Source organism: Myxine glutinosa, chromosome 1 (genome assembly GCF_964187855.1).
Source record: "Myxine glutinosa chromosome 1, kmMyxGlut1.1, whole genome shotgun sequence".
Taxonomy (NCBI): domain Eukaryota; kingdom Metazoa; phylum Chordata; class Myxini; order Myxiniformes; family Myxinidae; genus Myxine; species Myxine glutinosa.
The window spans coordinates 381273287-381297260 of NC_136261.1; the positions used below are offsets into that span (position 1 = coordinate 381273287).

Sequence of the window (23974 nt, forward strand, 5' to 3'; positions counted from 1 at the left end):
AGTTTTTATCAAACCTCGACTCTGATTCTGCAACTGGACCAGATGGCATCAGCCCTCGGGTCCTAAAATCCTGCTCTGCCGCTCTATCTCACCCTCTCTCTGTTCTTTTCACCCTCTCTTTTGCTCAAGGTCATCTGCCAGCATCTTGGAAATCAGCAAACATTACTGCTTCACACAAAAAGGTGCAAAAACAGATCCTTGCAACTACAGACCAATCAGTCTGCTCCCAATTATCAGCAAAGTCATGGAATCCATCATTGCTTCGGATATCAAATCCTTCCTCTTCTCCAATGGCTTGATCTCTGATCATCAATTTAGATTCAGACCAGGTCATTCTACTCTGGACATGTTGCTTCGGCTGTCTCAACAATGGATGGAGGTCCTCAATGCCAAACAGGAAATCAGAGCTGTCTCACTTGACATATCACGTGCCTTCGATATGGTCTGGCACCCAGCTCTGCTCACCAAACTCACCTCCTATGGTATTCAGGGAAATCTCCACAAATGGCTTGCGGATTTCCTCTCTGGTCGTAGGCAACGTGTAGCCCTGAATGGATTTCACTCATCTTCCCTTCCTGTTCTGGCTGGAGTTCCCCAAGGTAGTGTTCTGGGCCCTGTGCTATTTCTGGTCTTCATCAATGATCTCTCTGACTCTCTGGAAAATCCTCTCTATCTCTTTGCTGATGACTCCACTATCTGCCGCTCCATTCCTCATCCCTCAGATCGGCAGTCTGCAGCCTCCTCACTCTCTGCAGACCTGGACAAAATCACAGACTGGTCAAACAAGTGGAACATGTCTTTCAATCCTGACAAATCTCACACTCTTACAATGTCTCTCTGAAAGGACCGACTGGAAAACCCTCCCATCTACTGTCTCAACAATCCTCTCCAAGAAGTTCTGTCGCTCAAGCTTTTGGGTCTCACTATCTGCCATGATCTTTCTTGGGAAAACCACATTTCCAAGCTGGCCTCCAAAGCCAGTCGCCGACTGGGCATCCTCCGTCGTGCGAAGTCCTTCCTTGGCACTCCTGAGCTCCTCACCACATACAAGGCTTTCATCCACAGCTCAATGGAATACTGTTCCCCCCTCTGGGCTGGTGCTCCTGCCTCACACCTTGCTCGGCTTCACACTGTTGAGGCCAAAGCTTTCAGAATCATTGGAATCTCCTGCGATGAAGTCAACTCCGAGGGCCTTTCACTCAACCAACGCAGGCAGGTTGGTGGTCTTTATGTCTTCTACCGACTCCTCTACGGCCTTGCTCCCCTAGCTCTCTCTGTGCTCTGGCCCCCCAATATTCTTTCAAAATTCAAACCTTGATCTTTTCTACCCCCGGTAATTCACCCCAGAGTCCTTGCAGTGTTCATATGTTTTATTCCTCTCCCACCTACCCCCAAGTCCTCCCGATGTCCCTGCTCTCAAATGTTGTTTTTGTGTCCTTCCCCCTCTCTCCCCATCTTGTCTGCCTGTTTTTGTGTCTGTTTTTTGTGTTTTTTGTGTCGGTTTGTCTTTTTGTGTGATTAATGTGAGCTCTTTCACGAGCCTCGATCTTGTATCCAAAAAAAATAAAAATAAAAAAAAATACAGTTATATCACAAATATAAAGACAATTGTTTTCAATTACCTTTGTTTGTTGCTTTTCTATAATCCTGAGCACTATTTTGAGGCCTTTATTGGATTATTTGACCCAGTAAACATAGGATTAGCATATTTAATTAAGTCTCTAGGTTGACGAGAAGCCGAGATCGCGCAAAATATGTATTTTATGGCGGCCATTTTCAAAATCCAAAATGGCGGCCATGCAGGTGTCTGTGCAAATGCCAACATTGATTTTCAGATTCTCCATGCTCTGAAGATTCCAAAAATGTACAGGTTTGCTCATCGCAAAATTTTGAACGAAATTATATTTGTTAACATAGTGAACCTGACTATGTAGTCCATAGTCGTTTAGGTACCTTCTCCAGTTCTTCCAATGATACTCCTATCATTGCCCGTGGAATTTGCACAATTCCTTAAAGTGCAGTCGACATCATTTTCGCTTTTCGTTCGCATACAAATCCAACTTCCAGAGATCTTTTCCAAAATAATGAACCATCAGTTGCCTCTCTTCTCTTGGCACTACTTTCATCATTGTTACCATGGAACCAATTTCCTTGGAGGCAAGCCCTTCAGTTACAGCTAAGGTCAAATGTGGAGTTACATCAGTCAGTTGTTTTCACAGCCCCTTTTGGTGGTTGGACAGTTCTATCTCAAGCATGTTTACTGTCATACACTGGATTGTAAAAGCTGTGACCTTGAGGACACTCATTACAGCCAGGCTGCTTTTACATGCTGGTCTCGACTGAGGAATTAATAAAATCACTCTTAAAACCACTTTATTCATAACAAGTGCACTGTTACAGACATATACACTAGTACTTGCACACAAAACTATTTCACCAAATGTGGGAACAATCCGTCCTCTATTCCTTTTGCAGGCGGACTTACCTGACTCATCTTATAAAGTCTGTTCCTCCTCCTACTGACCTAGTGTATGAAATTAAAACAGTACAACACTTTACACAATCTGCAAATTAATGCAAGTCCAAATACAAAATACAACAAACAAGAGCTCTATTCTTCCGAACTCTGTCAAAATCAAACACACAATTCCCCCACCTTCCAGTGGCAAAACAAAATATCCTTTTGGACCTTGGTTTCCAACCTGGGGGCCATGGCCCCCTGGGGTTCCATGGTGTATTTCTCAGGGGGCCATGGGGGTAATTTGAACCATACTAAAAATTAAAGTTTTTTTTTTTTAAATATTGTTTTCACTTTGATATTGTTTTGTTTTTTCCCTATTGCAGATTTGACGTTATGGCTTCTGGGTGTAAAAAAAGAAAATATCTTGACGTCTACATAAAGCTTTGATTCACGTCCATTACCGTGTCTGGCCAAGAGAAACCACAATGTGTGCTGTGTCACAAGGTTTTGAGTACTGAATCCATGAGGCCATCCAAGTTGAAGTTGCACCTCGAGATGAATCATGCACAACATGCAAAGCAGGATCCCGAATTTTTCAAGCGGTATGAAAGATATTTAAAGCGACAGAAGTTGGATGAGGGAGGAGCTTTTCAACAACAAAATGTAGCAACTGTCCAGGCTTCTTATGAAGTTTCTCTTGAAATTGCAAAGAAGAAAAAACCCCACTCCATTGGGGAGACACTCATCAAGCCTTGTACCCTCCTCATTGTCAAACGGGTTCTCAGAAAGGCAGAGGTTCGCAAAGTTGAACAGGTGTCTTTGTTGAATAACACAGTGCAGCGTCGTATACATGACATGTCGGAAGATGTGAAACAACAGATCATCAATGAGATTAATGCGGCGCCTTTCGGCTCGTTTTCTTTTCAACTTAATGAATCGACCGATGTTAGTTCCTGCTCCCAGCTACTGGGATTCGCTCGCTATGTCAAGGGAGATGATATCAAGGAAGAAAGCTTGTTCTGCAGTGCCCTGGAAACAACGACAAAAGCTAACGACGTCATGGAAAAAATGAAGTTGTTCATCGATGCGGGAGGAATTCAGTGGGAGAATGTATGCGGTGTCTGTACTGACGGTGCTCCTGCCATGCTTGGTTCCAAATCCGGATTCCAAGCAAAAGTGAAGATGCTGGCACCATAAGCGAAAGGAACCCACTGTATGATTCATCGCTATGCCCTGGCTTGTAAGACTCTCCCTCTTTCATTGAAGAAAGTTCTTGAAGTCGTAATCAAGATTGTTAACTACATCAAGGCAGGGGCTCTCAACACTCGAATGTTCAAGGAGTTGTGCAAAGACATGAACGCGGAACATGAAACATTGCTGTACTATACTGCTGTATGCTGGCTTTCGAAAGGGAATGCTCTGAACCGCGTCTTTGAACTTCATGCGGAAATCAAACATTCTTGAATCTTCAAGGAAAACATGACCTCCTGCAGCATTACGACAAAGAATTGTGGAACGCACGACTTGCTTATCTTGCTGACATTTTCAAGCAGCAGAACCAGCTGAACCTCAAGCTCCAAGGAAGAGCGAATAATATTATTCTTTTCCACGATCATCTCAGAGGATTTGTTGCCAAGCGCCAAAACTGGCGCAGGAAAGTGAACACAGGAAACATTGCTATGTTCGAAAGAATGTCTGAATTGCATGACAGCATGGGAAAAGAGCTTGATCCCGTTCTGAAAAATGACATTCTTGAGCATCTGCTGTCACTGGAGCTAGAATTTCATAAGTATTTTCCTTATTTAGACGACAATGAGGCAAAAAATTGTGAGGAATCCTTTTTCCGTCAACCTTTGTATGGAGAGCATGCCGGAGGCAATGCAAGATGAATTCCTGGATCTCTGAAACGATTCATTTTCCAAAGACACATTCGAAGAGAAGAGCTTGTCGGAGTTTTGGGTGGGAATGGGTCGCTACCCTAATATCAGCCAGATAGCTATTCAGGTGCTTCTGCCATTCTCGTCTACCTATCTCTGCGAAGTGGGGTTTTCCATGCTATTGAATATCAAATGGAAACAGTGTAATCGGCTCCATGTGGAAGATGACCTCCTCTGTGCCATGACTGTGACTCAACCACGGATACCCCAATTGGTAGCTAAAATGCAATTACAGCCATCCCACTGAGTTTTTAATTCACTTTTATGGCGCATGCACCACGTCCCGAGGTTTGATTACCTGAGTTATTGTCGAATTGAGTTTCTTTTTGTGAGATTATAACACACTGCGTTAAATACAGACACAACAGAGGTTTTTAGTTTTCACATATTCTTGACTTGGAACCTTTTCATACTATTTTCTTGTGTGACAGTTCTATTTTATGCTGTCCATCGTGTTGCTACTGATATTAAAATCTCATATCAAACATGCATCATTCGAGTGATGTTGCTTTGTTTGCTTCTTCCAAAAACGATGTAGTTGGGAGCCAGTAAGGAACAGAAAAAACGATGGAACCAAATGTTCATGTTGGCTACTTGGAAATCCTCATTTTCTGTGTAATAATTTACCAATTCTCATACAAACAAAATAGCCAATTAAAGGAAAAAACACCTCTCAGAATGCACCATTGCACCACAGAGCATCTAGAAATCAAAAAAATTAGGGGGGCCATGCCCCCAGACCCCCTTAGCCTGCTTACATGTGCTCTGCCACTCGACCCTCGTGAAAGGGAGGTGGGTGCTGGGGATGTGCTCTGGGAGCCAAGGGGGCCATAACACAATAAAGGTTGGGAACCCCTGCTTTAAGAGTTATGGGGTACACCGAGACCTTCATCTTATCTCGCTTAATGCCCAGTTTGTCAATCAAACAATTCACTCACAAAAGTGCACAGCCACAATCATATACTGAGCAATGCCACGGGATTCCAGACCTTTAGTGCAATGGAACATTCGGATCAGCAGGATTCCAAATCCCAAAACCTAAACGGGTCAATGACCCGTGTTTGCATATTGTTTGCATTTGTGTCCAAGTCCCTATACGAACTCTGATCCAATAACAAATTTACCAGGATTTCAGAAATCAGCAGGAGTCCCTTGGTTCCCACACTTCAATGACTTCTAGAATCCTGTGAGCTTGAAGCTCCAGGGATTTCGATACTATATTACATTAGAATGATGGGTTTCCACAACCCGTTCCCTAAAAATAAATAATTCTACTCAATTTCTCAGGATCGCGTCACCCGTTGGGTTCAGAGACGGGGAGCACGACTTCAGCGAATGTGACACAACAAAAAGGACAGGAAAAGAATCTCAGCAAGGTTCTCTTACCTTCCCTTTTTAGGCAGCCATTCACATTTAGGCAGCCATTCACATCTGCATCACCTCAGCTGAACCACTCCACTCTACTCACGCCTTTCCCCCCTCATGCCCTACCCCTCCCCCCCCCCCCCCTCACACGCAGGGTTTTGCGATTCCATCCCCATCACCATTTACTGTCGCGGAATAACTCGAACCTCGATCAAGTCATACCAGTTCACAAATTGGTTGAATCATTTATTAAATACGTGCACATGGAGAGAGGTGCCAAAACAACACAGGGTCAGCACATGCGCACGTTCATCCTCTCTCGTGAAATGTTTCAAATGAACCCCTTATATACAGTGAAATAAACAGAGATGTGCCAATTTATGGGGAAATCACAATTCATGCCTCGTCCTGTTGACATTGAGGATTTTACAAGTAAACAACAGATAGTGATCAGTAGATGGCAAACAAGAGACTCTGTGATCTGTTATCTTATACGAGCAGTTTTTACATTGCAAAGCTTTGAAACATAGAGATGAAAACAAAATGCTCATCACTTTTTTAGTACTCGCCCAAAATGCTTTGCAGCAATCACATGGTCTCTAGAGTTCTGCATTACCTTATAATTATGGTCATAAATTCTCTTTTTCAAAAAGAACCATCAATTGAACATTGTGAACTCATTATTTTACTTCCACGGTGGATGACTAATTAAAAGATTTTCCAAAACTTGTGCACATGTATGGGCTTTCTTCATTTTTTATTTTTTTGGAGACAGTCAGGGTTCGTGAAAGAGTGAATACATTACACACGAAAACGTGCACGGACCCAAAAAACACACTTTAAATAAAGGGAGCGGGGGACAAGAGGGGGAGAGAGAGGAAAGCATATAAGCACAACAACAATAAAGAACAGGGACGTCGGTAGATATGTAGAAGGGAGAGGGCTGGGGCTGGGGTGGGGGAGGGGGAGGGGGAAGGGGTACACGGTATAAAGCAAAGGAACACTACTAGGAATTTCAGGAAGGAAGTTGGACATTTCAAGGGGTTGATTTGGGATGTTTTAACGGGGAGTATAAAAGATCATGGTCCTGGATGGGGGAAGATAAGAGATGGTGGTGAAGAGCTGTTTTAAAGACCTGGAGGGAGGAGTGGGATTGAAGAGAGTGAGGGAGTTCGTTCCAGAGGTAGGAGAAAAGAGGTGTGAAAGCGTGAAGGTGAGCAGAGAGTCTTGATTTTGGCAGTTTCACCAGAAGATGGTTGCAGGAAGATCTTGTGCGACCTGTAGGAGTATTATGGGGACAGAGCACAGACAGGGCTGGGGGAGGGAGGGGGTGGCTAGGCCAGAGAGGAGCCGGTAGAAGACAGAAAGACCGTCAACCTGCCTGCAGTGAGTGAGTGAAAAGCCCTCAGAGTTAGCTTCATCGTGGGAGATTCCAAAGATTCAATTCAATTCCGATGATTTTAAGCAAAACCATAAAAACTATCTGGGAAATCCCCTGAAGTGAGGGCATGGAGGCTAAGGGGGATGAAGGATTCCAGAACAGGTTCAGAAGGAGGAACAGAAGAATGGGAGATTGACAGCCAGGTAAGCAGAGAACAAAGAAACAGGGAGGTGTATATGCAATTGTTTTAGTATTTGTATGGACGTTCGCCAGGAGGGAGTTTGTCTCTTTTTTAATTTTTCATTCATATATTTTGTTTTGTTTTGAAGGTGAAGGAAAAGTGGATCTGAGGAGAAAGAAGGAGAAAGGTTGAAGGAGTATGTTGAAAACTAGAATTGGAAAGGTGAGTATCGGCTGGAGAGGAGGAGATATTAAGGAAGGAGAGAAAAGGGGTGGGGTGAGACAACACGTGGTCGTGAGGGAGGAGGAGCCGCAAGGAGAGGAGGAAATTATTAATTTTGTGTTTTTTGGGTTCCAGACTTTTAACAGAGGGTACGATGTTCGGGGGAGGTATAGGGTGAAAAGAAAAACAAAGCCAAAAGCAATAAAATGAAAAAACGAAAGTAAATAAACAACAAAACACTACCAGGGCCCAGGCCCCAAACACGGCACAAACAAAACGACTATTACGCACAAGTATGCACGATTTACAAACCGAGATATAACTAGAAATTCACAGTAAACACATACACAGTAAAATAAAGAGTACAAATTTGACAAAAACACAAACGTGAAAATACTTAACTTTGGTGACCTGGAGAGCTCGGATGAACACTACTTCGCCGGCGGAACCGGAAGCCAAATGTGATGTCATGTGTGAATTGTCATGTGTGATTTCATGGAGGATGGCCGATTAAAAGTTTTTCCACAACTTGTGCATTTGTATGGGCGTTTAACCATTGTGAATTTTCATGTGTGATTTAAGGTTGGATGATTGATTAAAAGATTTTCCACAACTTGTGCATTTGTATGGAGGTTCACCATTGTGAATTCTCATGTGCCTTGTAAGTTTGGATGAATTAATAAAAGATTTTCCACAACTTGTGCATTTGTATGGACGTTCACCATTGTGAATTTTAATGTGCCTTGTGAGGGTGGTTGATTGATTAAAAGATTTTCCACAACTTGTGCATTTGTATGGACGTTCACCACTGTGAATTCTCATGTGTGATTTAAGGGTGGATGATTGATTAAAAGATTTTCCACAACTTGTGCATTTGTATGGGCGTTCACCACTGTGAATTTTCATGTGACGTTTAAGGGTGGATAAATCATTAAAATATTTTCCACAACTTGTGCATTTGTATGGGCGTTCACCACTGTGAATTCTCATGTGTGATTTAAGGTGGGATGATTGATTAAAATATTTTCCACAACTTGTGCACTTGTATGGGCGTTCACCATTGTGAATTTTCATGTGTGATTTAAGGTGGGATGATTGATTAAAAGATTTTCCACAACTTGTGCACTTGTATGGGCGTTCACCACTGTGAATTCTCATGTGTGATTTAAGGGTGGATGATTGATTAAAAGATTTTCCACAACTTGTGCATTTGTATGGGCGTTCACCACTGTGAATTCTCATGTGTGATTTAAGGGTGGATAAATGATTAAAAGATTTTCCACAACTTGTGCATTTGTATGGACGTTGACCATTGTGAATTTTCATGTGTGATTTAAGGTGGGATGATTGATTAAAAGATTTTCCACAACTTGTGCATTTGTATGGGCAATCACCATTGTGTTTTCGCAGGTGTGTTGTAAAGCTGGATGAATGACTGAAGGATTTTACACAAATTTTACATATGAATGGGCGTTCATCTTTCGCTCCTTTGTGAGTCTGGTGAAAATTATTCCGTGAAAACAATTCATTACTCGTTTTGCTGTGTTTCGAAAAAGTCCTCTTGTATGTTTCAGTTGGCGAGTCTTGCAGGCATGTGTCTACGCTGTTCATAAAAGTAGGTGCAGTCTCCCTTGTAGATTCAATGAATCCACCTGTAAATACAACATCACATGACCTGTAAAAAAAATGCAATTCTGTTCAATACTCGTGATATAATTCTGACAAACGTATACAAAAATGTACATATTGTCCTGTCGCCCAACGATTAAGACCACTGGGTGACAAATGGCCCATCGTTGTTACTCCCGAGGTGGCAGCCCGAAAATTGGCAGTACTTTTTGGCGTGCTCACGGGACAGAAGGCGGCGAGGTGCTCACCTGAACAGAAGCCACACGGGTTTATTCCTGAACCCACGAACAAGGAAACACGACACAACAAATGAAATGCAACACAATAATTTAATGAAAATAAATTAAAGAGGTGAAAAAGAAAGATGAGGTGAAACTAAATCCTAATTTGAGACGTCTACACTCAATCACAAAAACACACAGGGGAAAACATAATCAAAATAAAATGCTTCCCTTTTAGGCTCCCCCGAAGAGCACCACTAACCAATAGCGCCCCCTGCTTCAACGTTGCAAAGGTTCCACAAAGCTCCAAAAAGTCTCCTCACAAGCGCACATGAGCCAGCCGCAGCCGAAAGCTCTAGACCAAAGCGACCGAGAGAACGACTCTTCGCCTTTATTCCTCTCAAACCCTCTCGATGATGTCACTCTGGCCAATCCCGAGCCCCAGCGAATCACCCTGTCTCCACGACCAATGACGAAGCTTGGGGCGTGGCCTGCCCGTTACAATCCTCTGGCGGCGGGGTATAGTTGCCGATCGAGAATGTTTGGGGTTCTGACGGCAACTATGTTGGTTATGGTTGGTTAATGGATGGTTTTATGGCTGGCCTTGTTGTAATTGTTAAAACATAGGGAAAACCCACCGAGGGCAATCACATTCTGGGGGAAAACTAATCTTAACCCCTATCTAATTACCATAGCTTCACATATCTAATTACCATAGCTTCATGAGGCCCCATTAGACCTTAAAGACCCATTTATACCATCAAGACCCTTTGATATGAGCCAAGATTTTTAACAACTTAGGATGAACCCTTTGAATACAGCAGGAATGCTACGTCACAGACAAGGTTTCTTATATCTCAGGTTGCCTTTGCTGAGACTAAACATTTCATAACATGTCACATTTTGTGACGTTACATCGTTTTCTACAGTAGTACGATTGCTTCATGGTTTTCCATAGTAGTATAATTGCATTCGTGATCCACTCACTATTTTGTGTGGTCCCATATGTGGAACAACAATACATCCAAATTGTTTTAGTTTCTACTTTTAGTTATTCTGTCAATATTTCATCATTTGTGGTGAAGAGCATTAAATCATTAATTTACAGTAGTTGTGTCACCTTTCCTATTTATTTGGATGTTCTTCTCTTGGTTGTAAGGGGATATCCATGTCCTTGTTTGGTGATGAGGTTACTGCATGTGTGTGTGTGTGTGTGTGTGTGTGTGTGTGTGTTTACAAAAAGTGATCACATGAGGCCAAATATGGTTGAATTGTACTCTTTCCACCAAGGCTACAAAGTTCACCACCATATCATGCCATCCACTTCCCCACCCAATATATTATCGAGACACATGAACCACAACCCAACAAAACACGAATATCGGCTGACTGTTTCCTCCCCTTCTCCTCTTGCTGTTACGACTTCCTTGCATCCGTCCAACTGTGGCCTGACTGCCTTACTATCAATTTGTTGCCTTTTTTCTCTGTCACCTCATTCTTCGATGAGCCAAGATCATATTTAAACATGTAAAAGAAATCCATGAGAAAAAAAAAGAAGTAAAATGTCATAGTCCCCATGGTTTTACTAATTTTGCCATACGGAGTTAAAGGCCGTCAGTCGGCCATCTTTAGTTGGATTGCAACACAAAATCTTCTGCATATGTATACTCTCATGCATTGTCGTTGTGCCATGTTTGAACAAAATCAGTCCATGCATGTCATAAATGGTTGGGGACACAGTTGAGGAACAAAATGGCCACCAATCTGCCATCCTGGATCGAATCTCGAAAGCTAAGGATGTGCATATGTATCCCATCATTCATTTTCTGTGTTCCAAGTTTGAACAATATTGGTAAATGCATGTCCGAGAAATGGTTGATGATATGGTCAATATTGAGTTTTTACAACAAAAATGGCTGCCAGTCTACCTGTCCGCCATATTTGATGAGATCACAAAATAAAGTGAGGTGCACATATATGCCGTCTTGTGGTGCTTATGACAAGTTTGATCAAAATCGGCGATGCATGTTCAATAAATGGTTGGGGATATGTTTAAGGAACAAAATGGCTGACGGTCGGCCATTTTGGATCTGATCTCAAAGGAAAATGACGTGCATATGTTAGCCATCATTCCTCATCTGTTTGCCAAGTTTGAACAACATCAGTAAATGCGTGTCCGAGAAATGGCCGAGGAAGTTTTCAACACAGTGTTTTTACACCTAAAATGGCCTCCAGTCGGCCATCTTTGATTGCAAAGCAAAACAAAATGATGTGCATATGAACACCATCATGTGTTGTCTTTCTGCCAAGTATGAACAAAATCGGTCCATACATCTCTGGTATATGGTTGCAGACAGGTGGACGAGACCCAATCCAAAAACCCCCGTTTTGGACAAAGTCTAACGGGGGCTATACTAACAGGTGTCAAATGAAAATGCCATCAGAATTGATTGTACAAATTAGGGAAAATAGGATACAACAAGGCATATTATTGTTGGTTAAAATATTTGATAAACTAGAACGGGCACTCGGTAGAGCGCATACCTTCGCCGCAGCTACTGTTCTGTACTTGGCATGGGAGTGTAGGGAACAGAACAATGAACAGTTTGGTGCTGATTTCATGCAAATCGGATAAGAATTGACCGAGTTATGACAAAAAACGCACATTTTGCAAGGTCGTGACCCCCCTGACCTTTGACCCCCAACCGCTAACAAGGGTAATGTCTTCACTGGGTCATGTCGTATATCACAAGATCGGGCATTGAATTCTGAACATTTTGGCATTAGTTGCATGCCAATTGGATAAAAATTGACCGCGCTATGGTAAAAATACGATTTTGACCTTTTCGTGACCTTGACCTTGACCTTTGACCCGATTGCTCCCAAAATCTAATCAAATGTGTCCCGTATAATAACCAATCATCCCACCAAATTTCATGCAATTCGGTTGAATACTTTTTGAGTTATGCGAATAACATACACACACACACACACACAGACATACAAACTAGAACGGGCACTCGGTAGAGCGCATACCTTCGCCGCAGCTACTGTTCTGTACTTGGCATGGGAGTGTAGGGAACAGAACAACAAAAATAAGATTTTGACCTTTTCGTGACCTTGACCTTGACCTTTGACCCGATTGCTCCCAAAATCTAATCAAATGTGTCCCGTATAATAACCAATCATCCCACCAAATTTCATGCAATTCGGTTGAATACTTTTTGAGTTATGCGAATAACATACACACACACACACAGACATACAAATAAATACACAGCGATCAAAACATAACCTTCCGCTTTTGCGAAGGTAATAAATACACAGCGATCAAAACATAACCTTCCGCTTTTGCGAAGGTAAATATTGAATAGTGTAGCAGCATAGCAAACCTGTTGTGCATTTTGTGATACAAGCACCAAATATGGCACAAATGTACATTAATATGTTGCGAACATTTTCAGATATTGGGCCACTTGAAATTCCGTAATTTTTTTTTTCAAATTTTTTCAAATTTCGTAATTTCAAATTTTTCGGGTGACACCGTCACAATTTCGGTCTTCGAGGCCGGCCGATATAGTGGGGCGGCTTAGCCCAAATATTCAAAAGAATTGTGCATTTTGTGATACAAGCACCAAATTTGGCACAAATGTACATTAATATGTTGCGAACATTGTGTGGTCAGCAATGAAGACGAGAGTCTGAATTACATGTATGCAAAAGACCTTGTGAACCAGTGAAGCAAATACACGGGTAAGCATGAATTAAATCTAGGGCATGATATAATTTCCATGATGTTTACCTCTACACTCAATGGTGGAAGGAGGTAATGTTTTGATCCCAGCTTGTCTGTATGTCTGTTTGTCTGTTAGTCCACAAAATTCCAGCCAAAGCTTGTAGTAGTGGTAGTTGTAGTGGTAGTGGTGATAACAGAAATTGTTATATAGAACTGAACTTATATTATTATTATATGCAGAAAATAACTTCATTTCTATATGCCCTGCAGTGGACAGGTTAATTGGTTTATGCACTGAAGGGGTCACCCTGGTGTGCACTGCTGTGTTCTGCCTCACTGAGTTGTTCAGGAATGATGTACTCAGCACAAGCTTCCGGTCGGCGCGGAGGTGGGGGTGCGGGGCCTGTCACGGAACGTCAAAACAAACGGCCTGCCGGGGCCGCCCAAAAGTCGGGCATGAGGGGCGCGTCCACTAATGGAACGCCTCTCGCTTCCCAGATCGAGGGCCACGTGGTCAGGAGAACCTCGTCCCTTCCGGTCACACTTTGCCTATCGGCCGGCCTCGAAGACCGAAATTGTGACGGTGTCACCCGAAAAATTTGAAATTACGAAATTTGAAAAAATTTGAAAAAAAAAATTACGGAATTTCAAGTGGCCCAATATCTGAAAATGTTCGCAACATATTAATGTACATTTGTGCCAAATTTGGTGCTTGTTTCACAAAATGCACAATTCTTTTGAATATTTGGGCTAAGCCGCCCCACTAGAAGGGGATAATTGATGTTTGAGAAATTGATCGACCATCATTATTATTTCTTAAAGCAATTAAATCAAAACGTGGTTATTTTTTCTTAACACCAGAGTTCATCATCAAACTGTTCGAATCAAAATGTGTGGACATCGACAGAAACCTTCATGGGGATGGTTCTCGAGGACAGAAGCCTCAGCATCATTTGGTTCAGGTCGATCCAGGTGGACATCAATGTCGTGCTCAGTTTTCACTTCCACTTTCACAAATAAATCTGGAAAAGTAACTTTTATTAAATGCAGGCACTCTTGTGTCACATGTATAGCTGGTTCCACACTCTTAAAATATATAAATAAATATTGCATTAAAATTGTTAGAAAAAATAAAATCTCGATCAAAACATTAAAATCTTCCCTGAAGAGAGAAAATAAAACATTTCCCTCGGTAATGGCGTCATGTAAAAACATTACGATATCAAGTATAATGTTCTGCCTCAAATATGAACTCAAATACAAACTGCCTCGATGTTATGAGATGCTTCCTCCCTGACCACATCTTCAGCAGAATTTCACCACCACCGAAAATCACAACCAGCAAAACAGAGAAGGTAAGAAAAATGTACAGCGGCGAAATAGAGGTTTTCTTCACCAAACTGCTTTTATTGTCAAATTATAAACCATTGCGATCCAACATGCAACTTTTTTGTCTCGAAAGAGTGTGGCAGGTTAGCATGTTGACAAATGCAGATAATCTTCTTGCAATATAGCAAACGCATATGGTTATGTTTGTTTGTTTGTTTGTTTTTGCGACCAAAACGTCTTCTTCTTCTTCAAAAAAAAAATTTACACCCAAAACACAGTCCGTGAACACTCAATTACATTTAGACTGCTGAGACCCCTCAGACCTTTGACGACCCTTTAAGTCCTTTTTGAAATACCTACTTCTTTTTGAAAAAACCTTTTTGAAATGCCGACTTCTTTCCTGGAAGTCGGAGCAGTGTCCATGTGTTTTGTACCTCTTCCAACCCCCACCCCCTTCCCATGCCTCCTCCCCCCAGCCCTCTCCCTCACACAGATCTCCCGATGTCCCTATTGTCTACAGTTTCCATGTTCTCTGCTGTTGTACTTGTGTGCTTCCCTCTCTCTGCCCATATTGACTCCCACTCCCTGTATCATATGTTTTATGTGTCATTTTGTGTTTTTGTGATTAATGTTAGCTCTTATGTTAACTCTTCTATTGTTGTTTCCCCTTTCTATTTTATTCCCTTCCATTCTGCTCTAGGTCTTTGAGGAGCCTCCATTCAGTATCCAAAAAAAAGCGCACTGAACAAACACAGATATCATCAGATTCACACAACTCACCATTCGGCTGGTTGCTTTGCTCCTCAGCCAGACCAAAGGAGTTCACATCCTCTATCTTTATCTGCAGAATCTCGGGAAATGCTTCCAGCTCCTCAACCTTCATTCCACACACGAGCACAGTCAGCTGTTCCGATTCCAGCTGCACATCACAGGAATCCTTCTCACAGCGAACTTGAGCGTACATGGTTCGTGAACCTTGAGAGGCAAAAAACATCCCACTCTTCCTGATGTTTGCTCCACTCTGAGTACCTTGATCTAACAAAGTGCCAATATATGAAGTACCTCTGCACTTGAGGCATTATCTTCTGTTTAAATCAGTTACAGTGCTTTAAACTTTCACCACACTAAGGCACACACTCTGACCCCCAAAAAAACAAAATTGCATATCTTAAGACAATACTGTAATTGTATTACATGTTAATGTGAATGTTGATTTTGCCAAATGTAATACATTAAAAGTTTCGAAATTTATGTAAAATCTCGGCCTGTTCAGAAATTTTACGATGAAGACATTCAATGGTGGGAAGGCCACACAGAAGCACAGGGGATGTGTAAGAAGCCTGGGTATTTGTGCTCAGATGTAATCCATGCCACAGATTTGCTAATATGCAGACAGATTCCCCACATCAATAACTTTCTGGAAATAAATAAGAAACCAGTTTTAAGAAATCGGATTGAACAACAACATTTCTGTGGAACTTGTTGGTGGGAATTCAGTTCGTCACACTGGCAAGTAGCACTTCGTCACCTGTATTAAAGATTTAAAGGAAAACCATTTGTATCATGAGATAATTTGAACACTGGAGGAAAGTGAAGTTTATTTGGAAATTCAATGACCGTATTTTCACAGGAAAGAGGAAGAAGAATCGCCGTCCCAAAATTCAAAATGTGAGGGGGAAGAGGTTGCCAGATCGTACTTTCAGAGAGAGAGAGGGGGAAAGAAAGATTTGGCAGGGGTGAAGGACATATTTCAAGTGTTTGACCAGCTTGTGAATTTTTTTTCATCGAATTTATTAAACACAATCTCCCTTTGATTTATTAAACCACAAATCCATACCGGCTTTGGGAAATAAATTACCAAGTGGTTCTGCATCTCTTCCATGAGCAGTCTCCAACACCGTCCCTCTGTTGTGGAAAGGTCAACATTCTCCATTGCTTCCCATAATCTCCGATGCAAGAACAATAAAGTGATACAATAAACTTTGACGCAGGAGATCACTTGGCAGATGTGACAGAGTATCCTCTGTTTGCGGGAGCATCAGGCTGAAGGTAATCTTCACCTTGTCGCGTTTATTGAGCATCTTAAAGGTCTCCATGTCCATGCATTCAGGTGCACCTGCAGCCAATTGTTGTTGTTCTCCTTTGTATATTTCCCAAGGAAGCAATATTAATTTCGACGGACTCCACAGAGCGAGTATATTCCAAACAAGGTCGTACAAAGGCTTCATGGAGAACGACGAACAAATCGTCATCGAGGAACATAAAGGTGCTTCTGACTCTTTCTTCGGACTTTTGTTTTGCTTGCTTCACTCCATCTCATCCTCCTTTGCTTTTCTTGCATTGCCAGTCTTCCATGTAATCCCCTTCAGACCTGGATGAGTCTATTCCTCTCAGCGTCTCAACCCATCAATTGTATTGTCCTGTCATCCCTGGCGGTTAACACCATTGGGTGATGAATAGCCGAAACGGTCCTTAATTCCGACAGTTGGCCTGTCGCACGTGGTGAGGGAAACAAGGTGCTTACCTGGATGGAGCCACATCGGTTTATTCTCGAACCCAACACCATGCAAACAGGATACATCAAATGAAAGTACCACGGTAATTATTTACTAAAAGTAATTGTACTTCGAAAAAAATGAAAGGTGAGGTAAATCTAAAATCTAATTTGAGACGTCTCCACTCAGGCACAGAACAGACAAAGAGATAGATGAAGAAAATGAAGGTTTCTGTTGGAAGGCCGGCATTCAGATTGCTCAACGAGATCGTTGAATGAAGTCAGGACTACAAGGTGGCCTGAAGCCGCTCACACGGGAAACGTACAAAATGGCGCAAAGTTGCTCTCTACAGCCCCACAAACGTGAGGTAATTTGTGCGGCCAGTTATCTTTCACTCGTCTCTTCCTCCAAACTGCAACTCAGCTTCGAAAAGTTCTCACAATCGCACACAAGACAGCCGTGTCCAACCGAGACAAAAGGCAGACCGAGAAAGAGAGCTCCAAAGACTGAGAAAGAAAACCTGAGACTCTTCTTCCTCGAGGATTCAACAGTCAGAGGCTACTGAGCCAGAGCCAAGAGATGCGCTCTTCTTCCTCCGCTCCCTCTCCTCCAAAGTGCACAAAAGTACTCGGGCAAGGACTTCTGTAACTCATTGGGACTAATACAATCTGTCAACTTCCCAAGCCGGATCTCAGTCAACGGAGCCTCTTCTCTTCTAGACTTGGTTATGACTAACTTCCCTGCAAATGTCTGCTGCTCTTCTTCTGCTCCAATCGGCTCATCTGATCATGTGCTTGTTAAAGTGAACATCTCTCTGACCATTCTGAGAGAGCCTCCTCAGCGTCGATGAGTCTAGCAATTCACTCAGGCCAACTGGCACGGTCTTCAAGCAGCCATCAATCATCTGGACTGGTCTCCCATCTCCACCACCTCTGACATCAACTCATCCTGGGAATTCTTCCAAAGTAAATTGCTCTCTCTCATGCACAGATTTATCCCACCTCGTCTTCAGTTGTCATACCCTTCCTCCCGACCATGGTTCACGGAATCTTGTGGTGAGGCTGTTGCCCAGAAACAACTTGCCTTCGCCTCCTGGAAAGCAAATCCAATGGAAGGAAATCTCATTTCCTTTCACAAAGCCCGAAACTAGTGTGTGTCCACACTCCGGAGAGCCAGGAAACAATATCTCTCCTCTCTCAATACTGAACTCTCAAACCTGCCCCCCTCTTCCAAATCCTGGTGGCGTCTGGTCAAATCTGTTTCTGGTATTTGTTGTTCCCCCTCCATCCCCTCGCTTACCTCAAACGGATACACAGCTGACTCTGCTCGTGAAAAAGCTGAATGCCTCAACTCTGTGTTTGCCTCCAAATATTGCGTCCCAAACCCATCCCTCTCTGTACCCACCGTACCCAGTCATATCCAGCTGCTCCTGGACTCTAGTGTTTTTTTTCTCCTGACAAGGTGGAGAAATTTCTGTCAACCCTCGACTCTGATTCTGCAACTGGACCTCACGGCATCAGCACACAGGTCCTAAAATCCTGCGCTGCTGCTCTTTCACTCCCTCTCTCTGTTCTCTTCACCCTCTCTTGTGCTCAAGGTCTCTTACACTCTCTTATGCTCAGAAGAGTGTGACTCCACCCATGATATTAGTGTTACCTCTGAGATCCTGTGAGGTGCGATCGAGAGCCTCAAATGCAAGTCTGTGAGACATTGTGCACTCATCCCATACTATCAGCTTGGCCTGCTTTAGAACCTGTGCCTGTCCAGATCCTTTGCCAATATTGCACACAGGACTCATTGTGGGCCTGGTTGAGTGGCAGCTTAAAGGCAGAATGAGCAGTCCTGCCACCTGTGAACAAAGTTGCAGCAATTCCAGATGAGGCCACTGCCATAGCAATCTGCTGGAGTGAACGAACTTGTGCCAAAATTAAGTTGATCAAAAACGTTTTGCCTGTTCCACCAGGGGCATCAAGGAAAACAATTCCACCCAAGTCAGATGTCAGCAATTGTTTGATCCTTGTATAAGCTTCTTTTTGATCTGGAACCAAGAGTGGTTCATTTTGGTGGACATACTGTTGCAGCTGTTGAATGTCATAGGTGGTTGCCTGAAGCATCTCTCGACTGAGAGTTGCAGGTTCAGTTCGTACAGGAGCAGGCAGTCCACACTGTTGAAGATCCTTGCCAGCCATGGACTGTACAGTATTTTCAATGAGTACCAGTGCTTGGTTGTACATGGCAGAGGTAAACTGCAGGTTTGGGTTTTTTTGAATCTTGTTGTGCTTGAAGTTGCTCAGGGTTGGATGGTGAACAGGCACAGATAATGACAGCAAAGAGGCTCCTCATCTTGCTTGGAGAATGCGAGACTGCAGCCTCTTCCAAGATACTGTTCCAGTGTGCATCATCTTCCAAGAGACCTCTTCTCAGGCAAGCTTCAAGGTATGTTGCCCAGACATATCCAGCAACTGTCTTGAGATCCTGGAATGAGGTTGAACCATGAATGTTGTGCAGGAGGAGTCTGAGATAAAAGTTCTCAGAGTTGCTGGGATGAACAGTGTAGACACGACCTAACACTTGACTGGATCTGATGTGAGGGTGTCCAGGGATTGTTGCACCTTGCTTTCTTGGCTGAAATGCCTTTTTCCCTTCTTGCCAGGTGTAATATCCAGGCATTTCCCAGTGGAGAAGACTTCTAGCAAAGGAATCCTGTTTGCACAAATCAAAGAATGCAGTTAGTTTGGTCCTAGGTGGCTGCTGGGCTCGCTGCAGCGTGGTTTTTTTCTGTGAAGTAAACTCTTTCCCCATTTTCCAAATGGATCTCAAGATGCATAACACTGGGGTGGCGTTCATGAATGGGAAAGTTGAGAATACGCCACACAGCCTCATTACTGCTGATGTAACGACCCATCTGATATGCTGATACCTCATCATTTTTGGTTTCCTCTCTCTGCAGACCAAAGACTGCCTGATCAGTACCTTTGTTGATGTACTTCAAGACATACTTGACTGAGTAGCCTGCTTCAACATTGATGTGTGATTTGAAGATGCATGAAAGGAGAGGGTTGAAGGGCACCACCCACTGGTTGTCAATGACAATTTCTTGTTGTTTCACTCTGAGAGTAGTGGTGAAGCCCCCATCACCTGGCTTTCTTCTTCTGTACAAAGTATATCCATCCTGATCTGTCTGAGTTACTGTAAGAAGAGGTCTGGGGTATCGTTTTGTGTATTTTCCCGCTTTCATGCAAGGAGAATGAGTGTTGATGTGACCACGTGACACGAAGTGCATAAACTCGACTGTCGAGGACACAATTGTGGGAACGTTTCCATGTGTTACCTCCAAGGTTGTGGCAATCGTAGTGAGGAGGCTTGCATGCTCCTGTGACCCTTTGGGCCATAATGGCGGGAGCTTTGCTCCTGGTAGGCGTTACCTCTCTCGGCAGGTCAATGGACCGTGTTCATAAATAAGACCAGTTCTCTCTGTTAATCCAGTTGGCGGTTTATTGCAACTTCAACAATGAACACGGTCTGAAAGACATAAGAAGTAACATAATGATCAGTAATGATTAAGAATCCTCTAATCACAGGGACCATGGAGCATGTGCTTCACCACTACTTCGTGCAATACTTTGTCCTCGGTAGGACTTGGAATATCTGCACTGATGATATCATCTACCTGAGCTGGACGAATCTTATCCTTAAGCCAGACCAAAATGTGGATGTGTGGCAATCCACGCTTTTGCCATTCAATGGAGTACATGTAACATCTGCAATCTCCAAAAACAGCACCTTTTGTGATGATATTCATAAATGAAACTAGAACGCCACTCAGTGGAGCGCATACTCCCGCCGTGGGTCAGGTTGAAATCGTACGATTTTACAAAATTTTGAGGGAGTAGTTCAGTGACAACACAAGACAAGACAACACAAGACAGACACTGCACAGATATATATTTAGAATATATAGAAGATAATGTTTAAAAACAAGGCAATTTCACTTACATTTTCGGATTCAGCATTCAATTCTAGTGTATTTTGAGGCATGTGTGACTTCAAATAAAATTGTAAGGAAGGAAAAACGTTCGTTTCATTCCTTAGGGATACAACATGTAAAACTGGCCCAAACGTGAAAACAAAACTCGCTCATTTTAAGTCGTACAAGCTAATGCGACCACTCATTCTTCTGGGAAGAATCCCGTGCACATGCTGGTCACACTTATAAGTCACCTAAGCCTTTATAAGTTCATCAAATACTGACACCGCGATTGACATTCGCTGAGGTAGATGTTGATATCTCTTCTGAGGTAAAAACAAAACAAAAAAAAAAAAACAAGCACAAACAGTTTTAATTAAAACAAAAGCCGCGTCGATGTTACACAATGCCGAGATGCAGCTGTGCCTATAACGTCGATGTTATAGGAACAGGACATTCCTATTGATTCGATTACTTGATGTTATTTTTCCATGCCATGACCATGCCACGACCATGCCGCGATTTAAAAAATATATATCTCGGCAATTTCCCGTGTGTAGCGACACGTGAACGAAGCTATGCTCCTCTCTCCACATTATTGTGACGACGTATAAATTAAATATTTCATCGTGACGATTGTCATCAAATGGACGAATTTTTAATATATCTCGGCATTTTCCCGTCTGTTATTCCGGGCGGTGTATGACTGACCATGCCGCGATTTAAAAAAAATAAATCTCAATGGACTTGAAGTTACAGGCCTTTGAGAATTCATTTCGTTTTATAAACGGCAACTTTCATCGGATTTTCTTCCCGTTTTTTTTCAACCGAGTCTAAAACTATGTTAGCAACTGTGAAAAATGAAATGATATATCGAATTTGATTTGAAAGAAAACTGTGTGAGAGAGCAAGACACCACGGGCCTACAAAACAGGCCTCAAAGCTATGCGAGGTAATAAAATGGTGGATATTTGTTTATATGAATCCTCTCCCAGAATGGGTGGAGCTATGGTTCCCAGAATGGGTGGAGCTTTGAGGTTTTGTCTTCTCTGCAAGAACAACAACAAGAACAAGAAGACGAACAAGAACAACAACAACAACAGCAGAGGGCACTCTATGAGCAGCGTCTGCGACGTGGCTACAAACAGTTTTAAAGCATTATACGTATGAAACGATACATTTTATGAAATGGGGAAACCTAACACACTTTGGTGGTTTTAAAATGACAGAATATGTCTTTTGGTTCAGCAGTTCAGTTTGGTTCAGTAGCAGGATTTTTTTGGTTCAGCAGTGATTCTGTGGTGCATTGGGACCCCCGTGCCAAATTTGGTGAAGATCCGTTGAGAAATGGCGACGCTGTTTCAGAACAAATAAACAAACAAACAAACAGACAACCTTTCACGCTTATAATATATATATATATATATATATATATATATATATATATATATATATATATATATGTGCAGACACCAATGGCTCTCCGAGAGGTGGGGTGGAAGATGGGCCCAAACGCACAGATAAAACGGATAAAGACCCCCATACTGATGTTGACAAACGAGAACGGATTGTGGATGCAAGTCTGGTAAAATGTCAGTGTGGACGTGAAGTTCGGATCCATCAGAGGGTTGAGGATCCATCAGGCCAGGAAAGGGTGTGGGAGTGATCGTGTGGGAGATGTATGTCTATGGGGTGATGGTGTGCATGTGGAGGCAGGGCAGGTTCGAGAGAAGTGTGGGTGTGGACGTGAGTTTGAGTCGGTGAGAGGATTGCATGTCCGTCAGAGCCGAATGGGGTGTGTGCGTAAGGTGGGTGAGGAGGAGGTACAGCAATGCAGTGCCTTTGAAAAGGGGACACGTAAGACGGCGGGAGAAACAGCCAGGTAGCAAGCCACAGTGTTGTATGACCTGGGGTTGTATTTCAGCAGGGAAAGGATGTGAGGAGGAGAGTGAAATGGCCAGGTATGGGTGAAAGCGAAGTATGGGAGAGAATGGATGGAGTGATGTGTGGGGCGCTTCATAGGTTGAAAGGAAGGGTGGAAGATAGATTGAGAAAGATGAATGAGATTGTGTTTGAGTATGCATGTGTCACGTTTGGAGTGAAAGAGTGTGTAGAGAGGGATGACAAGGAGGCATGTTTAAGCAGGAGGCAGAGGGAGATCCATGAGGGGAGAATGGAGTTCAGGAGTTTGAATGGAAGATGGAAGAGGGCAGTGGAAGGGGAGAGGAATGGGTTTGAGGTGTTGACGAATCAGGTGATGAGGTTGATGAAGTTGAAGAGAGTGGAAAGGATGAAGAGGCGATGAAAGGAGAGGCAGAGGAAGAGAAAGAGGTTCTTTGAGAAGCCTTTTCAGTTTATGAAGGATCTGTTGGAGCCGTGTCGAGGTGGTGTACTGAAGGTACCAAAGGAAGAGTTGGAAGGTCACCTGCGTGTCACATATGCAGACACAAGGAGGAACGAAGTGGTGGAGGACATCGAAGGATTGGTGAGACCGACAGAGCCAGGTGTTCCATTTGATTTGTCAGAGCCAAAGATGTCAGAGATTGAGGCATGAGGCAGTTTTGAGGAAGGCACGGGTGGCATCGGCTCCAGCACCAAGTGGTGTTTAAGGTGTTTAAGAGTTGTGAAGGCATCAAGCAGTATCTGTGGAAGGCTCCGAAGGTGGTATGGAGGCAAGGAGTTGTGCCCAGTCAATGGACTAGGGCGGAAGGAGTTTATCTTCCAAAGCAGGAGGAGGCTGTGACACTGGAGCAGTTTAGACCAATATCATTGCTCGATGTAGATGGGAAGATATTGATGAGTGTCTTTGCGGCACGGCTCTCAGGCTTCATCAGAGGGAATGGTTTTGTGGATGGCTCTGTGCAGAAGGCAGGAATACCTGGATCACCAGGATGCATTGAACACTCGGCAATGGTCTGGCAAGTGTTACAGGAGGCAAAGAGGCAAAGGAAGGATGTGGCGGTGGTATGGCTGGATTTGGAGAATGCATATGGGTCAGTGCCGCATGCCTTGATCAGGTATGCCATGGATTTCTTTTGGGTGCCACAGAG

General features: G+C 43.1%; 1 pseudogene; it reads right to left on the bottom strand.

The window, feature by feature from the left end:
• Window positions 1-8014: 8014 nt before the first annotated feature.
• The window catches only part of LOC137411703 (uncharacterized), a 77175-nt pseudogene continuing 61215 nt past the window's right edge, over window positions 8015-23974 (bottom strand).